This window comes from Dreissena polymorpha, chromosome 8, assembly GCF_020536995.1.
Source record: "Dreissena polymorpha isolate Duluth1 chromosome 8, UMN_Dpol_1.0, whole genome shotgun sequence".
Classification (NCBI taxonomy): domain Eukaryota; kingdom Metazoa; phylum Mollusca; class Bivalvia; order Myida; family Dreissenidae; genus Dreissena; species Dreissena polymorpha.
In genome coordinates, this window is record NC_068362.1 from 68,742,406 (window position 1) to 68,764,428 (window position 22,023).

The following is a 22,023-nucleotide window of genomic DNA, read 5'->3' on the forward strand; positions in this document are numbered from 1 at the left end:
CAACTGCATTAATTTATCAAAAAGAAACTTAACACATAAAATTGTCTATTTGGTATCTGAAAAATCTTTTTTTGCTGAAATTGTGATGTACACACCATCAATGCATTTGGTTACGTAATATCCCATATTTCTACGAATTCACTGATGGTATTGACACAACTTACATGTAACTGTAACAATAATAAATATTAATAATAATTATAATGCGAAAAAGTTTCCACCGTAGATTTTCATTTACAAGTAATTGATCGCCTGATAATAAAGGCCAATTTGGTGCAGTCACACCAGCAACCAGTATTCGATTTCCATTCTGGGACCAGGGTCCATGTAAATTGTTTCGGTGGTGACAATACGATATAGGTGGAGCTTAAATTAGGTACTCTGGTTGATCCACATGGCACATGACCGTGTCAACTTTAAAATATGTTTTTCAGTGAGTCAGAGATTAATGCATAGAATTAAGCTCTTAATATTGAAAATTCTTCCCACATTTTGAGTCTTAACTGCAGGAGCTCCAGGTCAACACATTGTCATAAACATGATAATACATATTCATCATCACACACTGTCATGTAATTATTCAGGTGAGGAAGGAACTAAGAAATAAAATATATGCACACATGCACACATTTGTTCACAACCTGTGGCATTCAAGCCTAAGATGCAGCAGACGTAAACATCCTCAGGTGTGAAAAATGATGTTCAATAAATTTAAAATAATCTACAGTAGATACACTTGATTAACCACACAGACGAAATCTACAGTACTGTAACGACACTGAATTGCACTTAAGTATGTGAATAATTTCATCATTGTTCAATTAATGGATTTTTTTCAACATTTGACCAACAAAATTTTTGTTGTAGTAAATACATTCAATACCAACAACAAAAAAATCAATTATAAAAGTGGATAACATTCATTAACCCTTTCAGTGCGGGAACCGAATTTTAAAGGCCTATGCAAAACGTGGCGTCTCATCAGGATCCAAACTGTTTGCTATTCTGATAGTATTCTTTGAAAAGAATCAAAGAAAATGCTAATTTTAGAAATTCAGCAGATGACATTTTAGCAGACGACAAATTTCCCAGCATGCAAAGGGTTAAGGGGGAAGGGGATATATTTTTGCCCAAATTTCAAGTTCCGAAAGGCAGCAAACAGTCAAATCCATTTCATCAAAACAGAAAGTGACACAAGAACGCCTATTTGTGTCAGTGTCATAACATAGCGCTAAGGCAACATGCATTGAAAATAAAACCAAAGACAAGGCCAGCTTCTTCACTTGTGAAACTATTGCCCTTGATCTTCCCCCCGGAAGCGAGACAATTCACCCCAAGACAATTCACCCCGAGGAGACAATTCACCCCCTAGACAATTCACCCCTGCTCCCTAGACAATTTTTTTTTATCTTTTGCTGTTTGTTTAGGATTTAGTAATTACAAATATCTGTTTTCTAAGGATAGTTATTTGTATTCTTTTTTATTTTTATGAAGTTCTAATAAAAGCATATTAAGATGTTCTCAGAATTTCTTTCTTTTTTTCATAAAATTACTTGCAATTGAAACATAACTGTGCTTTTTATCTATTGATGTTTGTTTTTGTTATTAACAATATCTTATTATTAACATTATCTTATTATTGTTTTTATGTCATTAAATAATTTATTCTGTGTTTATGTTTTATTTAAGATTGATTTTATTCATTAAAACAGTTTATACATTTGTTGTATTTGTAAAAAGTGTATAAATAAATAATAATGGGATTGGATACATTATTTGGAAATAATCTAATTGTTTTATTTGATAAGTTATGCAAGATTTCGAAATTTTTATAAAATTACTATATTTATTTTTAAATGGGAAATATAATAATAAAATATTTGTCACACAATCAGTCAACAAAGTAACAACACCTAAAAAACAACCTTTTTCACACCCATAAAGGTATCAATAAACAGATAATCTGTCAGGCATTTAGAGCTGATGAGGGTACTGATTATCTAATGGAAGATAAGGCTATAACTGATTGGGGTTGCTTAGAGATAAGGCTGTAGTATGGAATGAGTTAACATGCTGTATGTATGGCACGCCTGAACCACAAAAAAGAGAAAAACTAAGTTTAAGTAACTTAAACTTAGTTTTTCACTACTTAAACTCAATTTAAGTAACTTAATTCGAATTAACGCTACTAAATGCATTAAGTAGTTAAGAAGAGTTATTTTCTATTTATGTGAGAAAAATGAATTAAGCAGAGAAAAACTTAGTTTAACTCGTTAAGTGCGCCCGAACAACAAAAATTGATTTTAATTACCGTTAAGTTACTTAAATTGCATTTAACGCTGCTTAAAATTAATTTAAGTGCTTTCGCATCGTTAATTGTATTTAATTATTACTTATATGGCACGCCTGAACCACAAAAAAGAGAAAAACTAAGTTTAAGTAACTTAAACTTAGTTTTTCACTACTTAAACTCAATTTAAGTAACTTAATTCGAATTAACGCTACTAAATGCATTAAGTAGTTAAGAAGAGTTATTTTCTATTTATGTGAGAAAAATGAATTAAGCAGAGAAAAACTTAGTTTAACTCGTTAAGTGCGCCCGAACAACAAAAATTGATTTTTATTACCGTTAAGTTACTTAAATTGCATTTAACGCTGCTTAAAATTAATTTAAGTGCTTTCGCATCGTTAATTGTATTTAATTATTACTTAAGTAATAAAATTTTTACTTAAGTTGAATTATTAATTATCGTTAAGTCAAAACTCGCGTCCGAAAATAAGCATATGAAACAAGCGTTTTGATTGGTTGTCAGGTTTGTTAATAAATTCATGCCCGAGGTCGGAAGAAAAAGATTGCCATGTGGTACGAGCAAAAAATACAGATATTATAAATTTGGATTAGAATCTTAAGTCAGCTAAAATTTGTTTTAGTCTGGAATAACATTCAAAACACCCTTTCATCATCAAATTTTGCTGACAGTCAGTAACTATGCAATAAACACCAAAAACGATCCGCCCGTCTATATATTTCCGGGTCATATCGCATTTACCTGTAGTAATAACTTGTCTTGTATACGAGTAGTCATACCAGCTTGTATGTAGAAACTGGGACTATATTATATGTCCCAGGTAGAAATTAAAGATTATATCGTGTCACCGAATCCAACTTAATTATATTCTATACATGTAAATTTTGGCTTTGATTTTAGTATTTAAATGGAAAAAAAACAGTCTCCAGTATCTCAGTATTGGCAGTGAACTTATAAGTAAACAATCCCAAAAAGTACACATATCAGAAATTACCCAGGTGATATTTTAAGTCTGAGTGCACTATTGTCTTTTAAAATAATTTTAAATGTAAAAAAAGAAAAAAATGTACTGTTAACATATTATTTAGAAACATATCTAACTTAAGTGTTCTGATTTTTCCCCTTTAGAAATAAATAGTTTAGACAGAGACATATATTCAGTATATATTCCCAGTTTAGATATTAATTAAAAGAACTAATGTATGCATTTGTTAAATGTCATTCGTTCTTCCGAAATATTATCCTATATTGTTTGATGAGATTCAAAATAAACCTAATTAAGAATTTAATTGTTGTTTTAGTGCAGCAGTTAACAATTTATATTTTTTTATGAGTGTGTAAATATTGCAATGGTAACAAACGAATCCATAATACAGTATTAAAAATGTCATGAGGATCAGTGATTGCTCGTTAATTGTCTTTCATATCCTGTATTTGTTATTTCAGTTCCCTTTTTAAAAACAACCAACATTTTGTTGTTGTTTTAACAGTATTGGTAATTGTCTAGTTAATTGAAGGGTACCCCTTGATTACACATGGGTTGTTTTCTTAAAAAGAAGGCCATATGACATTCCACAAGCTAAGTCATAGTATGGCTTCATCTTTTTCTTATAAATAAACCACCACTCAATTGCTTGATCATAATTATCCTGAATTCAAGATGTCAGTTGGTAAGTAGCAATTTTATTTTTTGGGTGTTTTAGTTTTGTCAAAATTTAGTCAATAACATCACTTAAGCCATAACGCTTCGATAAAATGATTAAACAGATATATATTATGTTAGTATGCAAGTGGAAAGATATTATATGGGATCAGTTACATAGAGACCACACTCCATCCAAGAGAAAAACAGGGAATTTCAAAAAATAGTGGTCTCCACAAGTCATCCAACAAGTCCTTGTGTGAAAAAACAGCTAAAAGATGCTGTAATATGGTTATGGGTTAACACTGCTTGTAATTTTCCTGCATGAGAGCTTTTGATAATCATAGTCACATGTTGTTGTTTTTTTTTGTAATGGAATCCTAAAGGAATCCTTTGAATGAAAATAGAACCTTGATCAAAATTGCTTTTATACAGTGAGTTTCATGACCTTTAATAGTTGCCAACGATGTTGAAGAAACTTATTCAAATATTAATGACTTTGAAGTTTCTGACAATCCCTTTAATGAAATAAAATAAATTTAAATAGAAAATTCATATTCGTATTAAAAAAAATAAAAACATTTATGCAAAGACAGTGTTTTAACACCCTCGACTACCATCATATGGTATCAGACTCAATTTATAAATGAATTAGTGAAGAATAAACATGATAAATGATAGTTCCATAAAACTTAAGTCAGGAGTAAAGGTAGGAGAAAATTTTTGAGAAGTTTAAGACCCGGGAAATAGCTTAATTTCATATAAATGATCACACATTGGAAGGTATAAGAATATTCCAGGGGGGGGGGGGGACCAATTCAGGAAATTTTGCACATTTTGATAAATTGATGTTAAAATCAAGTTAATACTTGATAGCAAACAAAACTTGAATTTAGGACTAAATCATTTTTTGGAAACGACAATATTGCATCCTTACTTGAGTCAATTTAAAGGTTTCTACAACTCAAATGTATTTTATCTCCAGGATCTCAACTTTTGACAGCAATGTTTTATTTGATTTTTATAGCAATTTATGTTAGAACTGTGATAGGTCCATGCAAGTCCAAAATTTTACAAATATCACAATATTGTAAAATATGTCTTTTATGCTGTACAAGCTGTATGTATTTTTGTACTTCCTTGACCTGTATGGATGTTACTTTGCACTTTTATCTATTAAAGAAAAAACTGGGGAAGGGGGGGGGGGGAGGGAATAGTTAGATGTTCATGTAAAATTTCTGCCTTGCATATTCTCTCAACGTTTTCAGTGAATATTCCTATTTTAAAAACAACTAAGTTTATACAAGAGAAAATATACCTGTGTTGATTTATGCATTTTGCTTTGAATTTGCCCCTCCATGAAAAATAATTTTGGTATAGGCCTAAAATAAAATTAAGTTTGTTTGCCCTCCTCCGACCTACCCACCAAAATTGCCCCCCTACTCATAAAATTTTATTGCAAAGTTCTTACACAAATTTTATTTCTTTGATTTTTTTCATGTTTTAAACAGTTTTCTTTCAAATTAAAATTAAAAATTGAGACTTTAAAAAAAATATAATAATAAACCTACCTACCTACTCAACTAAAACCTGGTGAGTAGGGGAAGGACAAACAAGGATATTTTTAAGACTGGCCATATATATGTGTCTTTTTTGACAATAATTAGTAAAGATATAGAAAAATACTGCAAAGCTTTAGATACTGTACTAAATGTAAAAAATAATCTTGTTGAATCAGTGATGATGAAAACCATTTCATTTTATATTGCAAAAATAATGACACTGAAGAAAACATTTATCAATTACTATTTTACAGAAAACATGATAATAAAGAGGATTTTCAAATATTAGAAATGATACTGAATCCTTTTTTTTTTAACTAATACTGAATCTTAACACAAATCTGCAAATAGGCCTAAAAAAAAATTAGCTGTGTTTAGGGTAACCCGACCCTACCTAGCTTTTCCAGCCCCACCTAACTTTTTTATTGGCTTTTTTGGACAAGCACTGTTAAAGTCAACATCTCTGCTCCATTATGTCTATGTAAAAAAAAAATTTAAAAATAAAAAAAATTACCTACCTACCCTACCTAATTTTTTTCAAGGCGTTACCCGAAACACACAATTTTTTTTCTTTGGCCTGAAATTACTTGGCTCCTTCATTAACAGTCTATAGAACTGAGGTCAGGGACCTCTTGATTGCACATATATCTATGCAAGTTTTACCCTTGTCCGTCCGTCCGTTTTCTCTCTGTTTGTGTTATACAATTCTCATTTTATTCAGGTGGAAAGAGTTTTATGAGTATACTCATTGTATATGTTTTGGGTCATTAAGAGCTTAAGGAGAGTTGAATTCTCCCTCGTAGAAGGCCTTCGGCAGACCTCTTAATTTGTTTTGCATGTGTAGAGGAACTGCTATCTATTTGACCCAATTCTTTTTTTTTAACAGGTTGAAGTTTTACCTTTTGCCAGATGGTTGTGAGCTGCCAAAGTTCTCTAAGCAAGATGCAGCTATAGAGAGACACCAAGCAATTGGCTATGGTAAATATTTTGTTTTTAAAATGAATAAAAAAAAAATACACATATATGAAAAAGAAAAGATATGGAGCAAACGTCAGAGAGACCACACCCTATCCATGAGAAGAAAAAGGTTTACAAATTTTGAGGTCTAATGCATATATTGTAAACCAACAAAATAAATCAGGACTGGTGTCAAGAGATTTCAGTGGGGCAGAATGGTTCAACCCTCCAATAACATTGCTTATTAATAACTTAACCTGCTTTGAAGAAACTCTAATTGGCCTGATTTCATCTGGTTTCACAAGTTTAGGTGCCCTTATGTCATAGGATTACGACAGATACTCTTTGTAGATAAGTTTGTTTTGCAAAAGTGGGACTCAATGGTATCGTGTTACATTTATATGCTTTATATGTAAAGTTTCCATAAAATGTAGGATGTTATATGCCTTGTCTGATCAAAATTCTACATTTGCAGCAGATTGAAAAATCATTTTCATTGTTATAAACATATTTTTTAAATTTATGTTTCATTTCTTAGTTTGTTTTTCTTAAGGTTTTCCGCCTGCATACTACCACGATGGCAAAGGAAAAGCACATCCGTTTTCATTAGACCTAGCAGAAGCAGACTTCAAAGAGAACATCCGTTCTCTTTATGCCAGACTTACTGGAAAAGACTTCAGCCTGTTCACCAACACCCAGAGTCGTAACCTTGTAGCTGCCCCATTTAGCCCTACATATTTTAAGACACTAAAGTACCAGGGAACAGTTGTTATCAAGATACAGGTATATGACGTTTAAAATGAAATTTTAGCTAAAATTGTATACATGAATTATATATTAATGGCATTGCCAGTCTGTTTTTATAGCCAAAACACACATTCAAAATAAAACCTTCATTGTGCTGTTTGGTTATTGATGTTCAAATAACTTATTTGTTTTAATTTTTATTTTCCATTCATTACAAATGTAAACATCTCACTCATGAAAGTCTCATAGAGCATGTCTTGTTTTAATATTTGTTTTAATTCTTTTTTTTTTATTTCTCTATTTCTGTCTCATCGGGCACATCAAATATCAAACATTACTGTAACATAACTATTAAGATGAAACACTGAGAATAGAGATATACCATAATATGAAAATAGGCATTGCCTAAAAAGCGAACACAGCTTAATTATGTCATGTAACTGAGAACTTTCTGGAAAATCCCTTCTTTATGATATAACGATTTGTCTGGTGATGATACAATATCTTCTGCAACTGTTCATGTTAGAAAGATGTGATTTTTTATGGAGTCGTGTTGAAATAATCATATTTATTTGCTAGTGCGCTTATTTAAGTAACCACATTTCTTTTTTGTTTAAGTTTTCATATGTTAATACATTTGAGAGTTTATCATTATTGAAATCCCTTTCAATTTTTGATAATTTTTTTTGCCTCTATACAAGTCTATCATTCATGTACATCTACATCTGTTTGGCAATGGTATCCATGCCCCTTGGACATGTTTGCGCTTATGAAATTCATCTTGTTCATTAAGTCAGAAGCAAACAACACATGTATGTATCTTGCAATAAGGAATCCACATCTAGTTAAGTTACAAATGCTTGAGTATCATATAAATTTGTTTCTTAATTTTTCAGGATCACCCGCAAGAGAATACAGATAATGAGGTATATATATATATATATATATATATATATATAATATGCTTAGAAATATGCTTAGAAATGATATTAATTTTGGCATGGTTTTATAATACTGTCATGGGTTTGTGTCACAGAAACTCAAGTTTAGAACTTTTAATTGTTCATTGGTTGTGAATTAGTGGATAGTTGTCTCATTAACAATCATGCGCCATCTCCTTTTTACATGTTTGTTGAATTTACAGACAGAATTAAATTTCGAATGGGTCAACAATATGTAAAGCCCATTTTTTTTAGAGCACAATATATTTGCGGTCTATGACACTAAAGCTTTTATTTCACATATATGACTAATAAAGGCATATAGCTTCACAGAACTTCCAAGTACCCTTTTTTCACTCATAAATACCCTTAGTGTCACTTGGGATTCTATGGTTGCATAATAAGGAGGATACAAAGTAAAAATAAAAATTTACACCATTTAACAGTAAATAACAGTAAATAGTGGAGTCTCAACCAATGGACTAATCTCCATTTTTATATGTACTATCAACACTGTATTAAGATTTTAGAAATAGAATGAATACATATAAAATTAAATCAATGTTCTGTATTTGTTGACGTAGGCCATCAATCCCATGATTTACCCAGGATGAATGAAGCTGGGTCTGCAACTTATGAAATTATGATCAGATGCTCAAATTCTAAAAAAATATAGTTTTTTAACAGAGATTTTGGTCAGTAGAAATCTTCTTCTATTTTTGATATTCTTACATTTTTAACGTAATTTTGTTATACTGTTGTATCTTTACCATGTCATTATGTTGTGTAATTTATTGAATGATATCTTTAGCATAGTTGTTGAATAAAAAAGAACAAAATTTAATGGTTTCTTCTTCGAATTTATTGACCATCCAGTGACATTTCTACCAACGTTTGATTACAACTGAGCAAATTCTTTGAAGGTTTTTAATTAATTCCTCGTAGGGTGATATGTTAAACTAAGTTCTGTTGTGGTGGCTATCTTGGTTTGCAGGCAGGATCTTTCAGTACAATTCTGAAAGGCACACATCAAGTGACCATTCCACCAATATTAGATTCCAATCGATTAAGTTGTTCAAGACAAGAAGATTTTATGACTGAATTTCCAATAGAGTCCCATGTCAAACAAAGTTCAGTTATCTTGATGGGTTGGTTTTGGAAAAACAACTTAAGTCCATCGGTCAACAGGAAGTGGTAATCCGATAAATCTGAAAATGCCTTACACCGTCCAACTCATCATGATGAAGCTGGATACTATATTTCAAATGATTCTCTTTAGCCATTGCAGAGTTATGCATGACGGAAATAGTTAGAGACGTACGGACGGACAGACATCAGTGAAACTTAATGCCCCCGTCGTTTTGACGACCGGGGCATAAAAATCCGTAATTTACCAGCGAGTTGAAAAAAAATAGCAAAATGATACAGGTTTATTTGGTCCACATTGAGAAAGCTATTCTGGCTCTATTCTGTTTTACAATTTTTAACAATAAGGCCAAAAAAAAAAATATGTGTGTTTCCGGTTTCATGCCTGAAAAAAATAGGGTAGGTAGGTCGAAAAAGTTTTTTTTTTTGTTTTTTTTTTGAAAATCGGTAAAATCCGGAAATTTTTCGGGGTTTCTCCGAGTCCGGTCCGGTATTACATACTCTCCAAACCGGAAGTTGTGAAATTTTTCATGTTGGTTTGCAAAACGTGGTTTTAACTCAAGTTTACCGCGATTCAGACAGATTTTTATCGTGAAACATGCTTAGTAAAAGACAAATCTCGATGTTTGACAACTTTTGGCGCTAAAATAAGGTAGGGTCGGACATGAACACAATTTTGTTTTTGACAAGCTGAAAAAAATGTTAGGGTCGGGGCCAAAAAATAGGGTCGGTCGGGAAACCGGAAACACACATATTTTTTTTTTGGCCTAAGAATAATCTGCCAATATTTATCCAATGATGTTTTATCAGTGACAAACAATATCAGAACAAAGAGCCTGTCAGAGGGGTACTATTTGTATGGTAATCTAGACTATTTTATAGAAACATTTTTTTTACAATAAAAAAAATAGTTAAATGATACATTTGGCACTTAATTTGTTTTCAATAAACAAACAGAAGTGGTAAATGAAATAAGAAATGATACCTTTGGCCAACTCTCTAATTTGAAAACAAATTTCCATTTGACATTTTGTTTAACAAACAAACTCCTGATTAGTCAATCATATTTCAATTGACAAAGAAAATTTATTAACATCAAAAGATTATACAATTAAGGAATGAATCCCAATTGTTTTTAAACAATAATCAACACCTTGAATGGAACTCTTTATAAATTTGTTAATTGTCACTGATTAAACATTTGATACTCTTTGCTTGTTGTTGTGAAAACAAAACTTACATGATCATAATTATATTGAGATGTGATTGTTGTGTTAAACATTAACAGAAAATAAAATTCATGTCAATTTTTTTTACATAAATGATTATATAGTAGATATTTTATTAGGCCAAAAAAAATGATTGTTGGTTTCCCCTAACCCGGACGGGTCAATTTTTAGGTGCCTGGTCATAACTTTTTTTTTGCTATTTGAAAAAAATAAAAATAAAAGTTTACCTGCCTGGTCTTTTCTACACATTGAGGTTGTAATTTATGTTGTTTTCATAAACAAAATTGTGTCATATTAGTTTTAAACTAAGCTTTAAGGGCAAACTGACACTTCAATTCAATATCTTTCACATGTTTAATTTGCATCTTTAGAAAAAAATAAAGCATTACACATTCCATTTAAGAATTAAAAAAAAAAAAAAAAAAATCCTGCCTGCCGGGTCTGATTTTTTTGTCCATGTTAGGGGAAACCAACAATCATTTTTCTTTGGCCTTAGATAAGACAGGAAATGGGGAGGTATAATATTGTGAAATATAGTGGTGCCAGAATAACATTTCAAGTCAGGCTTCATCCGTGACGGGCCACACGTGAATGGGAGTGGATCAACCTGTTTGTACTGATTAAAATACGGGGTTTCTGAGAAACACCTGGTTAAAAATTGTTTTTTTCCAGCTTTAATATATAATACAAGAGGACCCCATGTATTCCTACCTGGACAGCCTTTGAAAACAGACTATACATGAACATGCACGAAAATATCATAAACAGTATATCCATGGCGAGGGGAAGGCTTTTCATGGGGACTCAAGGATGAAGCAATTTTAACTCCGGGATATTGGGAATGTCGTTAAATTTCTTAAGGAATTAAGGAAAAATGTTATCAAGAATCTGGATTCCTATCCAGAATTTGGAAATTTTTTCAAATTTTACATCAGAATTATAAAATAAACACACAAGTTTCTTGTGAGAATTTAAAAACAGAAAATTTGATGTGAATAAAAACTTAAGATCAGTCCCAGCCAAACTCAATTTATTTTTACTGGACAGGAGGTCCTGTAATATCAAAACTTTTACAGGACCTTAAACATTTTTACTGGACGGTCCTTTATTTATGTTTTGCATCAGAAAATATTATACTGGTCAGGAGGTCCTGTAAGTGTGGTCACCTTACTGGACCTCCAATTTTTTTACCAGTCATGTCCTGAGGTCCTGTGAGTTTGGCTGGGACTGTAAGATATGCATTGCGGTTTAGATCTATTTAAAACAATTTGCCTAACATTTTTTTATACCTTTATCTGGAATTTGGGAATGAATTTAATTTAATCCAGGAAATCGGGAAAGGACTCAAAGGAGCAAAATAATAGGTACAGGATTTCGGGATGGGACTCCCTCCTTACCCCCTTTATGCATGACAGGCCAAAAAGTTTGTTATATTTAGCATTCTACTCACCATAACGATCAACTGAATGACTGCTGTGTTGAGCATGTTGAGTCAAATCAGGGAGACTATCTCTGACTAACACTACTGACTGGATGGTGCTCTTCAGTAAATCATCTGGGACGGTGTGGTCATTCTCAAGTCTCTGCAAGTTTGTAAGAAGACTGGCGATCTGGGTGCGAGCTGCAGAAACGTCAAGGTTGCCGTTCTGTTTGCCTCTCTGTACATCTCTGAGTGTTATTGAAACTCTTTCAAGAACACTGTCAGCTGTAGGTAAATGCGTGCGTTGTAACCGATCCATTGCAAAATTGAAAATGGCGGTAGAAGAAAATCCTTTCCTGTTTACGTTTGTTACGACGTTTCTGATTGGCTTAGGTCTTCCGGATCATTAACTGACCAATCAAAACAATTCGACTTTACAACTTAAGTAAAATTCCTTACTAAAGTTGAATTCGTGTAACTAAAAACATATTTTAAGTAGAAAAACCTATTTTAACGCAACTTAATTGAAAATAGTACAATTGATAGAGAAAATCCTTGTTAAGTTGAATTTATTCAACTTAAGTAAGAAAATTACCATTAAGCACCGTTAATGCATTTTCGGTGTTTTAATTAGCGTTAACGCCGCGGGAACCACAAAAACTACTTAAATTCATTTTAAGCAGCGTTAATTCGAATTAAGTAACTTAAATTGAATTTAAGTAGAGAAAAACCTAGTTTAAGTAACTTAAACTTAGTTTTTCTCATTTTTGTGGTTCAGGCGTGCCATATACTTAAGTAATAAATTTTTTACTTAAGTTGAATTATTAATTATCGTTAAGTCAAAACTCGCGTCCGAAAATAAGCATATGAAACAAGCGTTTTGATTGGTTGTCAGGTTTGTTAATAAATTCAGGCCCGAGGTCGGAAGAAAAAGATTGCCATGTGGTACGAGCAAAAAATACAGATATTATAAATTTGGATTAGAATCTTAAGTCAGCTAAAATTTGTTTTAGTCTGGAATAACATTCAAAACACCCTTTCATCATCAAATTTTGCTGACAGTCAGTAACTATGCAATAAACATCAAAAACGATCCGTGTTTTGCATCAGAAAATATTATACTGGTCAGGAGGTCCTGTAAGTGTGGTCACCTTACTGGACCTCCAATTTTTTTACCAGTCATGTCCTGAGGTCCTGTGAGTTTGGCTGGGACTGTAAGATATGCATTGCGGTTTAGATCTATTTAAAACAATTTGCCTAACATTTTTTTATACCTTTATCTGGAATTTGGGAATGAATTTAATTTAATCCAGGAAATCGGGAAAGGACTCAAAGGAGCAAAATAATAGGTACAGGATTTCGGGATGGGACTCCCTCCTTACCCCCTTTATGCATGACAGGCCAAAAAGTTTGTTATATTTAGCATTCTACTCACCATAACGATCAACTGAATGACTGCTGTGTTGAGCATGTTGAGTCAAATCAGGGAGACTATCTCTGACTAACACTACTGACTGGATGGTGCTCTTCAGTAAATCCTCTGGGACGGTGTGGTCATTCTCAAGTCTCTGCAAGTTTGTAAGAAGACTGGCGATCTGGGTGCGAGCTGCAGAAACGTCAAGGTTGCCGTTCTGTTTGCCTCTCTGTACATCTCTGAGTGTTATTGAAACTCTTTCAAGAACACTATCAGCTGTAGGTAAATGCGTGCGTTGTAACCGATCCATTGCAAAATTGTAAATGGCGGTAGAAGAATATCCTTTCCTGTTTACGTTTGTTACGACGTTTCTGATTGGCTTAGGTCTTCCGGATCATTAACTGACCAATCAAAACAATTCGACTTTACAACTTAAGTAAAATTCCTTACTAAAGTTGAATTCGTGTAACTAAAAACATATTTTAAGTAGAAAAACCTATTTTAACGCAACTTAATTGAAAATAGTACAATTGATAGAGAAAATCCTTGTTAAGTTGAATTAATTCAACTTAAGTAAGAAAATTACCATTAAGCACCGTTAATGCATTTTCGGTGTTTTAATTAGCGTTAACGCCGCGGGAACCACAAAAACTACTTAAATTCATTTTAAGCAGCGTTAATTCGAATTAAGTAACTTAAATTGAATTTAAGTAGAGAAAAACCTAGTTTAAGTAACTTAAACTTAGTTTTTCTCATTTTTGTGGTTCAGGCGTGCCATATGTATGATTGAAGTGGACTTGAATTGAGTACAATTTTTGTAAAAAGTACATTACATTTCAAAACATTTTTAAGAGGAGCATACTAGTGGTATTATAGGAGATTTAATAAATCATGAGGTATTCGTGTATAAGTAGCATTTTAAAAAATTATAACATAAAATGCTGTGAATTTGATACTGGCTTTGAAATGAATACTGATAATTGCAGACTAAAATATGTTTCAAAACACAACATTACAAAACACAACTTCTATCACTAATCCTTCAATGAGAGAAAATCCAACAACTTAATGGATAATAAGAATAAAAATAATAATTTTTTTAATGAAACACTTTTGTTTATAGGCAGTTAAATAAAAATAATAATCAAAATATCAGGTGAACAACAATGGAATTTTGTAATACAATACCAGGTCTTAGAATTGCCCAGCCCAACATAATTATTTTTCAATGTGTGTAACTGAAGTCTTTGTTTATCTGTGTTGACACTTTGATAAAGCCTTGTCAGGTGTGTGAATGCTTATCATGTACCATCATGTAACTCTAATGGAACTCAAAACTCCCCATTTTTCTCATGTAACTGCGGCGTGCGGCAGGGAGAAAATTTATCGCCCATCCTCTTTTCCCTTTTCCTAAATGACCTTGGGAATTACTTAGAATCTAAAGGCCACCATGGTATAGAACTTACAAATCCAGAAAACGATATTGCTACTTTTCTCAAAATAATTGTACTATTATATGCAGACGACACAGTCTTAATTGCTGAAAATGCCCAAACACTACAAAACTGTCTGAATGACTTTGCTGATTACTGTAAAACATGGAAGTTAAATATAAATAAGGATAAAACAAAAGTAATTATTTTCGGATCATGGCAAAATAGAAACTTCTCTTTTAAAATAGACAACACGTCTCTAGAAATTGTTAACTCATACAAATATCTAGGTGTTTTTTTAGCAAAATCTGGTAGCTTCCTAACTGCAAAGAAACATCTTGCACAACAAGCAAGGAAAGCAATGCACCTACTCTATTCAAGAATTAATAACCTTAATTTACCAATATATCTGATATTAAAACTTTTTGATAACACTATCCTGCCAATATTAACATATTCAGCAGAGGTTTGGGGCTATGAAAGCATTGATTTACTAGAGAAAATACACAATGAATTTCTGAGAAAAATTTTCAATCTAAGAAAAAGCTCCCCACTTTATATGATATACGCAGAATTCGGAAGATACCCCATAGATCTCACTATAAAATGCAGAATGATTGCATACTGGAATAGATTAATAACTGGGAAACCGGATAAATTAGCATATCTCATATATAAATACATGTTAAACCTTCCTAACTTTGAATCTAAATGGATAAATTATGTAAAAATATCTTCACACAAACTGGCAGAAATTACATATGGCTAAATCAAGATCAAATCCAAAATAAAAATATAAAGTACACTTTAAAGGGCATATTACTTGATCAATACTAGCAAACCTGGCATACCTCACTTCAAAACTCAACAAAAGGCTTAAACTATTCAATATTTAAGGATAAGATTGAATTAGAGAAATATTTAATCACACTAACTAAATATGAATCATCTTTATTTATTAAACTTAGAACTGGTAATCACTTTTTCCCTAATGAGACAGGTAGATGGACCAATCAAGACATAAATGAGAGAACATGCCCTCATTGTACATGCAGAGATGTGGCGGATGAATTTCACTACATGCTTATATGTCCCTTTTTTAATGAACATAGAAGGAAGTTTATAAAAAAATACTACTACTGTACTGTACTAACAAATACGCTAAAATTTAAAGAATTGTTGACAACAAGGTCCTTAAAGGATTTTAAAAAATTATGTAAATTCATAAAAGTATTATTTCAAACATTAACCCGCTGATAAGTTTAACTTGGTGTATATGTTATATTATGTTTGTAATCTTTTATGTATTTCAACAATTAAACCTCATAAGACTAATTCATATCCACAAAAAATATTACTTTAAACGCTAACACGTTGATAAATTTATTTATGTAGAGAACAAAATCATGTCTAATGCAGTACTTTTTGCATTTCGTCTCAATCAATCAATTAATATTTTATAAGATGAATTAATCATCTTACATATTGGTATTACTACATCATAGTTCATGTTGAATACCTTACTTCATTCACTACGCATGTTTAAAATATTTTTACGCATGTTTTTTCAATCTGGCAACAAATATCAATGTCACAAATTTGAAAATACTGATTTAATCATAAATGTTGTTAGCAAATTGTGATTTATATTTTAAACCTTGCACTAGCCAAATTATATGCAATGTACATGTATGTTTGTATCTCACGCTTATTGTTAACCTTGCTGGAATATGTTTTTTAATCAATGACACTTGACACTTATTACTTATTGCAGCACTTCTACTCATCCCCCCTCTCCATCACCCATCCATGCCTTTCACCATTGATTTCATGTGCCATGTGTAAACTTACACAACTTCACAAATACATGTACAGTAAAGTACTTTTTGTCATGCAATCTCACTACTGCAGGTCAAATCGACACAATTTAGTACATGATTATATAAAGCTACTTGCTGAAACAATAGCATAAAGTCCTTTACTTACGAATCACATGGCCACTGACACAGGACAAACATGGGCATGGTTAATCTGGCCTGACACAACATCGGTCAATGTCACGTGAATGGGTCACTTCACATTTGATCATTACTTAGTTTAAACACACCAATTAATCCCAAGTAGAATTACATTAACAGACAATTTCGGTCTACAAAATGTAAATCTATACGTCACTTTTGAAAGTTTAGTTAATATGCGATCTATAAATGAAACACTCTCCACGATTATTCTATAGAGGAAACAGTGAAAACACAAACAATACGCACATTTCTGACCTAATTCCAGGGTTAACACACAGATCAGCGAAGCGCTGCAGACAAAAATTAATTAACCAATCAAATTCACCGGGTTTTAAATAGAACCGAATGGAAAAACCATAACTTTAGTCTGCATCAGTAATCCATGTAAACAAACAGGTTATTCAGGCCAAAGGAATAAAAAATGTTTATTTCTCAGGTCAACATCATCATTCCCCCACTCAATTCAAATGTATGTCTCATATCTTTTTTCATCTCCACTTCTCTTTCTCTTTTCTATTTTCTATGTAAAGTTTAACACCATGTCACAATTGTTAATAACTCTTTGTAAAAGATGCATTGTAACTGTATACTCATGTGTCACTATATTTGTGATTTGAGCTTAATAAAGGTTATGTTGTTGTTGTTGCTTGATTGTAATACCCATTAATAGCACGCTTCCAACCAGATTAAATTTCCTTTCTTTAATTAAGGTTTTCTTATCAATTAAACCATAATATTTTATTAAATAAATTATCCCATCTAACATGAATAAAAAAGTAATTGTCATAATGTAAAATTCTAAGAATTAAATGAAACTAATTAATCAACTTCAATATTTGACAAAGTTCTCAAATAATAAAATAGCAGTTAACCTAATAATATTATTTCAGTCTTCACAATAGTTCATTTTATCCACTAGCCATTCGGGCTACTGGAATGGTAAAGACAAGTAGCCCAGCAGCAAAATTACTAGCCCAAAGTAAATTTGTTAAAATATACACCCTGATAAAGGGTTTCATCTTTCAATAGCAGTTAATCTATCAAAAGTAAAATTGTATCCAGGGTATGTTAACTGTAAAGCCTATTGCAAAAACAATTGCAACACAATATAACAAGTCCATGTAATTATGTCCTTTATTAATTATAAGTATTTAACATGTGATAAACAACTTCTTCGTTCATCTAATCATCACTGCAATCCTGGAGATCCACTTAGTCAGAAACCATCCTGTAAAACAAGCAACCTGATTTTCCAGAAGTTTACTTGACAAGTGAAGGCATAGATGGCATACTTTTATCATACATGTTGACTTTTTTCTTATGCTGTGTTTTTAAGCGAAGCTTATTAAACTCTGTCTTACAGAAATAGCTTCTCCTTCATCACTGATTTTTTACCACTTTTCTTGAAATTCACGTTTCCGTGATTTTTCATAGTCATTTGTTGACTTACGATCAGAAGTGGGCAGTTTCTTGCCAGGCTTCACTCCAGCTACGTATTTAAGCATTATGCAGCCTTATGCGCGTAGGGACTTACAACTTTGGAAATAAACACACAAACAAGGTTACAAAGTAAAACGATGTTTATTCGGGAAATGCAAGCCGCGTACGTCGATAAGTTTACTTCAGCAGAAAACACATCAGCATGACGTGTGCCACTAGTAAATAACCAGTCTAAATTGTTCACCACGTGGCCTGTGTTACGACTCGAAAATGACCGTTGAATGTATGGACCAATCGGAACGCGTTTAAATCTCGTATTTTAGGCGAAGTTGAGCGAAGTTCTGTCGGAAATCTTCGCGAAGTACTCACAAAATAATGACTTTTATCACACTTAAAAATGAAACAATATTGATACACGGAATTTCTACTGGCCCGACGGGCGTACAATATGGCAATTTTAATAGGCCCGAGCTATAAATTACACGCCCAGGCCAACGGGCGTGCGCTTATTTCGCAATCTGTTATTTAAATCCAATGCACAAATATTATAAATACAAAATACTTCATTTGTTTCAATTTTATATGTTGTAACACAGTTTATAGAAAAAAAACATTGGTTGGATTGCATTTGACAAAAAACACTATTTCATCTTTCATTTACATACTACATTTATTATCTTCACATCAAAATTGTGCTACAAAGTCAAAATTATAACCCCAAACATCTGTTCACAACTTATTTTTAAATATGACAAAAGCAAATGACAATACAATATCATATAAAAAATATGGCAGTGAATTGTCTTGGGGGTGTATTGTCCAAGGAAATCAAATTCTGGAGTGAATTGTCCAGGGGATGAATTGTCTTGGGGGTGAATTGTCTGACACCCTTTCCCCCACCCACCTACTTTTTAATGAAAACTTGGAAAATTTTATCCATTTCATGGCATGCAAAGTACATTCAAACAGAATGCAATTCTAGTTTTGGCTACATTACTCATTAATTTCAACCATGTGCTGTGCTTATTTACCTACAAGTCTTTAGATTTTTCACAATTTACCTTCACAGTTCTGTTCTGTTTCTGCAGCGTGAAATATTGACCTTCGCAAAAACCTCCTTTTTGGAGATCCAAAATATCCTTGCAAGGGAGCTGTCGCTAGTTTCAATGTTGTTTTTTTTACAATATTTTGAGACATTCTTTCTTAAACCTAACACAAGAAATACCTTTTATAAATTCCTAATCGATTTTTAAAGACCATAGGTTACCCATACCCTAAAGATATGTAATTTTTCACCCTTTCACTGATATGTGCTAGGTACGACTAAAGAGCGTATATGTCTATGTAGTGTCTATCGCAACCGTTGTTTATTTTTGGTGTTTTCACTTCATATACACTTATATTTGTTAATGCAGCATCAACATACTACAACAATATCCCGGAAAGAGAAAAATAATGCATTTGAATATCAACCGTAGTTTCGTTTTGACAACTGACGACATACGAAGTGAATCTAAATCTAGTTTTAGTGCAGATTCGTTCATACGACACAAATACACTATTTTGTTTTACGGATCATTTCGGATTAGAGGACTGGGTGAGTCATGTAAAATATCGATTATAATATATACTTTTTACAAACAACTGGCAGCAAGATGAGTTGCAGATAATTCGTCAGTAACCACATTTAAACTAACTCTTTTGACCTATTAATTATGTTCAGCTCAATTCAACAGTGAAACATGCCCATAATATCACTTTAATTGTTAATTTGGAATTGTAATAATAAACCATATGTTACCTAATCAGTCAAGAAAGTAACAATACCTGAAAACACCATATCCTATTTCCCACCCCTAAAATTACAATAAACAGCTAATCTGTCAGTCATTCAGAGCTGATGAGGGTACTGATAATCGAGGGGTAGATAAGGCTATTACTGATAGGGGTTGCCTAGAAATAAGGCTGTAGTATGGAATACTTAAATATTTTAATTTGTCATGCTTTACAATTTAATATTTAATTAATTAATGTAGAACTGTAACTCATGTTCAAATTTTAATAATGCTGGGCAATTTTATTAAATTATTAATTAAATACACATTTGATTCTGTAAAATTGTATTATGACTGATTATTATTGTAAAATTAATAATCTTTGCGTACAAAAATGTTTCAATACATGTAGGTATGATAATCATATATACTCGGTTTATATGATACTAAGCTATACGTATTTGTACTCACGTTAACATTATTGTTATACGTGTTTTACTTATAATTGTGTGCGCAATAAGTTTTCCATAGGTAACGGGATCTTCATTAATAGTTTTATGACAAATATTAAATTCTTAATACTTCATAGTTCTATCAGTCTTTTTGTCCTATTCATTAAATTACAATATTAGTGTACATATTGTAAATCTTTGATAATGTGTGTAAATATTGAAATAAATATTAAAATAAAAGTATATAGATGTATGTCTACTTGTGTACATATTGTACAGCTTTGATACTGTATGTAAATATTGAAATAAATATTCAAATAAAAGTATATAGATGAATGTCTACTTGTGTACATGATAAAGCTTTGACAATGTGTGTTTCAAATATTTTAATAAAAATAATAGTTTAAAAAATATATTTTAAAAAGTACTTTTACTGTCTGTTATAATGTGCCGATAATGTTACCTGGTGTAAACACAATTTGTTAAAAAAAATGTGTTATTTTGTGAAAATATTGCAATAAAAAGTATTGAACTAAACTCTGAAAGTATTTCTCATTTGTGTTTATGCATAAATAACTCATTCAGAACCCATCAACACATCAATAGTTTCACTACCGTGCGAGTTGACTTTTAGGTACGAGTTGACCTCCGTGCGAGTTGACCAAACAACGTGCGAGTTGACTACCGTGCGAGTTGACTAAGGTACGAGTTGACTGTAAACCTTGTATTGTGGAGTCGTCGTGGTTATTGTTGGTTGTGTGTAGCCTAAAAACAATGTTCATATTCGCGAACATGACTTTAGAGTTCGAAACATGATAATGGCTAGAGAATTGATCTATTTATGTTAACAGTCTTAATTATATTTTACATTAAACTGTAATTTGTTGATAAAAACATTGCAGAAAAAGCATCATATTCGCTCGTTTCGTTCATATTCGCGAAAATGAGTCATATAATAAGTAGAATGATTATGTGATGACCTACTTCTATTGACATGAGGAAACTATTCCTCTTTTTGGATTTGAAACTTAGTCTGTGTCAAGCACTTGTATTCCAGCGTCCTGCACCCGTTGGCAGTGCTCTTGTCAACACTTGATACTGCTTGTCCAGAGTATAAATGAGAAGCTTGACATCCGATTAACACTTCAGTTAAAGAAACCTAGCCTTACTTATGAATCTTCCTCTTCATCTCTTGAAAATGTGTGTCTGTAAAATACAACCATAAGTCTAATATTTAATTTAAACTTTTTCATACATACATTTTTTTTTATGCCCCGAAGGCAGGCATATGGTTTCTGAACTGTCTGTCCGAAAAATTATACTTTTGCCATAACTTCCATACTACAGAATATTTTTTTCACTTGATATTTGTACACAACTCTTCTTTGATCAACACCTTCCCACGGACATATTTCTTGATGACCTTGGCCCTTGAACTCAAAAGTCAAAGCACCCAATAACTTAACATTCACCATAACTTTGTGGTTCATGATTGGATTTACTTTATTTTTGTCCATAACTCCCCTTTGGACAAG

At 32.0% G+C, this 22,023-nt stretch overlaps 2 long non-coding RNA genes across 2 annotated transcripts in view; one reads left to right on the forward strand and one right to left on the reverse strand.

The window, feature by feature from the left end:
- LOC127841372 (uncharacterized) overlaps positions 1–19,798 on the reverse strand; it is a 31,339-nt gene extending 11,541 nt beyond the window's left edge. Inside the window, exon 1 of the long non-coding RNA XR_008030949.1 lies at positions 19,323–19,798. This is a non-coding gene — a long non-coding RNA (uncharacterized LOC127841372). The remainder of the gene's footprint in view (positions 1–19,322) is intronic.
- On the forward strand, positions 6,440–8,150 carry LOC127841373 (uncharacterized). The gene is made up of 3 exons (XR_008030950.1): positions 6,440–6,491; positions 7,024–7,253; positions 8,114–8,150. It is a non-coding gene; the product is annotated as an uncharacterized LOC127841373 (long non-coding RNA).
- Positions 19,799–22,023: the final 2,225 nt, after the last annotated feature.